Source organism: Castor canadensis, chromosome 4 (genome assembly GCF_047511655.1).
Source record: "Castor canadensis chromosome 4, mCasCan1.hap1v2, whole genome shotgun sequence".
NCBI lineage: Eukaryota > Metazoa > Chordata > Mammalia > Rodentia > Castoridae > Castor > Castor canadensis.
Window position 1 is genome coordinate 8,101,225 of NC_133389.1, and position 4,870 is coordinate 8,106,094.

The 4,870-nt window shown below is 35.5% G+C and overlaps 1 pseudogene; it reads left to right on the forward strand.

The window, feature by feature from the left end:
* Positions 1-209: 209 nt before the first annotated feature.
* Positions 210-2,158, forward strand: LOC109698879 (la-related protein 7-like; annotated as a pseudogene).
* Positions 2,159-4,870: the final 2,712 nt, after the last annotated feature.

A 4,870-nucleotide genomic window follows, 5' to 3' on the forward strand; every position in this document is an offset into this window, starting at 1 on the left:
AACAGACATTAAAAGGGATATACCACTAAGTGGAGCCATCTGCAGCTTGGTGTTTGGGAATATACCAAAAAACTGAGCTTTCTGTGGGGAGACCAAGAACGGTGTCGCGCTCATTGGCTGAGGCTAAATAACCACACTATAAGGACAGGGAAACGGAAAGTGCTGAAGGATGCAGTCTCTGACCCTGTGTTTTGGGAATTGGATGGAGAATGGAAACAGAAAAGACTGAAAGTACTGAAAAGAAACAAGAAGTATAAAAAAAGAAAAGGTCTCAAGTTAAACAGTTGCTTGCAGATATTGCTAAGCAAGTAGACTTCTGGTTTGGGGATGCAGAATCTTCACAAAGACAGATTTCTACAAAAGCAGATAGAAAAATCTCGAGATGGATATGTTGATATGTCACTTTTGGTATCCTTTAACAAAATGGAAAAGTTGATGACTGATGGAAGGTTAATAGCCAGAGCACTGAAAAGCTCAGGTGTTGTGGAGCTGTATTTAGAAGGCACCAGAATCAGGAGAAAAAAGTCCCTGGGTGAAAAACCAAAGGATGAGGATGAACACACAGTGTATGTGGAATTACTTCCCAAAAATTTTAACCACAGCTGGATTGAAAGAGTATTTGGGAAATGTGGTAATGTGGTTTATGTAAGTACACCACATTACAAGTCTACTGGAGATCCAAAGGGATTTGCCTTTGTGGAATTTGAAACAAAAAAGAACAAGCAACAAAAGCTACTGAGTTTCTTAATAACCCAGCAGAGGAAGCACCAAGAAAACCTGGCATTTTCCCCAAGACAGTGAAAAAATAAACCCATTCCAACATTGAGGGTAGCTGAAGAAAAGAAAAAGAAGAAGAGGAGGAGGAAGAAGAAGAAGAAGGAGGAGGAGAAGAAGGAGAAGGAGAAGAGAAGGAGAAGGAGAAGGAGAAGGAGAAGAAGAAGAAAGAAGAAGAAGAAGAAGAAGAAGAAGAAGAAGAAGAAGAAGAAGAAGAAGAAGAAGAAGAAGAAGAAGAAGAAGAAGAAGAAGAAGAAGAAGAAGAAGAAGAAGAAGAAGAAGAAGAAGAAGAAGAAGAAGAAGAAGAAGAAGAAGAAGAAGAAGAAGAAAAGAAGAAGAAAGGATGAGTAAAGAATGAAAAGAATTTGGAGGCTAAAGAGTTAAACATGAATACAACAAGCAACATTGGTGTCTGTAAAATAAAAAGATCAAGGACTGGGTCTGAGGGCTCTGAAGGAGAAACACATGAACACCCAAAACAACCCGCAAAGAAAAAGAAAAAATGGGATAGAGGAAGAACAGGGAAGAGGAAGAGAAGCAGCTCTGGAGATGCAGAATGCCTAGATCGAAAACAAAAAAATACAGCTCAGAAAGACAGCATTAAAAAGGAAGCTTCAGAAATGTCCAAAGAAAGCAGAGATTAGATTCTCTCCAGAAGAGGAAAAGGACACTAGAGATATGTTGGTTCTCTATTAAAAAACAAAAAGGAAGCACAAGAAAAAACATAAGGAGAGACGTAAAATGGAACAAGAGGCCATACCATTGAGTGTACTATCCAAGAGTGAACGGATGGATTTGAAGAAAGAGTATTTGACACAGTAAAAAGCCAGAATATCCCAAATCAAATTGGAGTCAGAAATGGAAACAGACACTGGAGTGCCTAATAAGGCTGGAATAAAAAGTGAAAAAGCCAACAATCAAGAGTGTCGCTCTGTAGAGAACACAGGACCAGAGTTTGTGAGTGGGGTGATTATGAAGATCGTTAGCACAGAACCTCTACCTGGCAGGAAACTAGTCCTGGATACTTTGGCCACAATCTCAGAGGTCATTTACGTTGATTTGTTAGAAGAAGACACAGAATGCCATGCAAGGCTTAAAACTCCTGAGGCTGCTCAAGCATAATAAGTGCACACACTGAAATTAAAAAGACACACAGCTGGAAAGTAGAGGTCCTTTCTGGTTATCATGAACAGAGGTATTGGCAGAAGATTTTGGTAGATAGACAAGCCAAACTTAACCAGTCTTGGGAAAAGAAAAGGGGCACTGAGAAGTTAATGCTCAAAAGATTAGACTGGCAAAGACTCAACAAGCAAGTAAACACATTAGATTTTCTGAATATGATTGGAAAAAATTATATTTCACTGGATACTTGAGCAATTCTTAGGAAATTCATTTTTATTATTGTATACAATGTGATGAATGTTTTTCTAAAATCAACATTTAGTCAAAAGAAATACCTTTGGTCCTTAACTTGTAAAAATAAGACTTTTTTCCTACATTGTGCATACCACAAGTTTTTCATTAAATATTTTATCTGTTGGAATATGTAAGTCAGCCTTAAGTGATTTCATAAATAAATATGTTTTGAACATTATTGTTCATTTTATTATTTACAAAATCAGTGCATATTTGCAAAAATGAAAGTACCTGAGTATAAAATTCAGAAAAATGTAGATTCACAGTTTTATCTTGTAACTTTGTCTATTAAAAATATCTTGGCTATCTCTTCATGCAGACATGTATGTGTAATATTTCATTCCAGTTACTATTCTTTTCTGATCTGGGTTTCCACTGAATAACAGACCATATGAACTGTTTGTAAATAAAATGCCAACTTTACAAAAAAAACTGAGCCATTCGAAAGTAACATGGGGTTCCTGTGCTGCACTGGCCTGTGCACAGGTCCTCTGTTCCCTAGGTAAACACACAAAGCTAATCTGAGCTCTCACACAGGTATCTGAGTACCTCATTCTTAGATACAAATGATCAACGAGGCATCACTGAATATCTGACAAAATCCTGCAGCATAAACACCAAGATTACAGAGAAAATAAAGATTAAGGGTTTAAAATAAATATGTAAATTGAGCCTAGGCTACAAAAAAATAAGAAAATAGAGACAATGCAGAAAAATAATTTTATGTCTTTGAATTTATTCTAAGAAAATAACACTAGAAAAATAAAGGTGACTGCATTCCTTTATATAAGAAATACTTTGATAATTTTTTCATTCTTAATTTAATAGAAGCTATTATTAGGGAAATATGGCAATGTTATTCAATTATTCCACTTTAACTTTACAAGGAATTTCCTACATGCACAGACTACTTTTTATCCCTTAGAAATTACCAATTATTTTCCAGAAATGAAAATAGGTGAAGAAAATACAGATACATTTGTGTGTTTTTAAAAAGTCTAATTGATATATTCAGATCTCTAAAAAGATATTCCATCCATGAATAATAATTTGCTATGAAAAAAGGAAATCAGAGAATAAGAAGAAAATTTTAGAAGTTGAAAATATAACTGCCACTAAATTCAGTAAGAAAATAAGAAGAAAGAAAATTAAGGATATCTTACTGAAAAACAAAACCAAAAAAGATAATATTTATTAAATAAAATCAGGGAAGAAATCATTTTTCCTTCAGTCTAACAGATTTCAAATAGACATAATAGAGAAGAGAAATTTTAAAACACTGAGAATGAAGAGAAGGGATTTAGGTTTCCATAGAAAATGGAAGAAAAATCACCTATGAAAGAAGTAAAATCATTAGCATTGAACAGGAGACAGGAATGTTGCAATATCTTCAAATTTCCTTTAATGGCTAAATGAAGACATTTTCAAATATGCTAGTCCTCATTACCCTTTTGGGAAGATCATTAAGGATGCAATTCAGCAAGAGGAAGGAGTAAGGAAAGAGAGGGACATTAGGCTCAGATCAGAGCAGATCCTACTGAGGAGAGCTGTGGAGAAGGGCTCCGTGATGGCAGTTGTGGGCACACATGAAGAGTGATCACTTAAGATCAAAGAAAAAAGATGAAATAAGGTAGAAGACATAGAGGGAGGTCTTTGGGCAAAGGGTAAATCAACAAAATAGACGGTATTATGCTGAGTTGTTTTCAAATGAGGGTATAGTAAAGACAAATAAGTCAAGTCAAAAAGAAAGGCAGTAACAATGTACCCTTCCCAGCATAACAATTTTAAAAAAGAAAGGCAATGGAAACTACGTGTTGAACAAAGAGTTCAAAAATCATTGTGTACTACATGGACCTGCAATGAATAGTAAGTATCTTGTCATACCTAGAGAACTATTTTATTTTCAGGTTCTTGTCAAGCAATTGACAGAAAAAGATAACAATATTTAAGAAATGGAATGAGAGTTATGTTGGCAATGTAAAAATAAAGAAGATAAGGGAAAATAAGTAGGAAGAGCTGAAAGAATATATGATATCCTCATATCACTAAGTGAGTAGTCAAGATATATTGACTGATAAAATAAGAAATAAAAAGGTAAAATATTATGTGCAATCCAAAAGTATGCAATAAAAGAGCTAAAAGTAATGATAGAATCATACTAAAATGGAAGCAGAGAAATGAAAGAATAGCTTAAGCATATATTTAGTAATATGGAAGCAAATGCCATAGAAAATGGATAAAACAGTTAAAAGTAGTTTCCTCTGTGTAGAATTGTGGAAGGGGAGGATGTTTTATAAATGCCTCTGGTCATAGAATTGTTTAGCCTCAAACATTACTATATAGAAAAAGCCATAATAATTTTTTGGTGCTGCTGGGTTTTGAACTCAAGTCCTTGCACTTGCTAGGTGAGCACTCTACCACTTGAGCCATGACCTCAGCCCTTTTTGCTCTAGGGATTTTTCTGATAGGGTCTCAATTTTATGTCCAGGTTGGCCTGAACCTCAACCCTCCTGTTCATACTTCCCACATGGGTGATGCCACCATGCCCAGCTTTTACTGATTGAGATGGGGTCTTGTGAACTTTTGCCTGGGCTTTCCTTGAACTGCGATCCTCCCTCCGCTTCCTGTGTAGCTAGGATTACAGGCATGGCCACCACATCCAGCCTAGAAGTAATTTTTA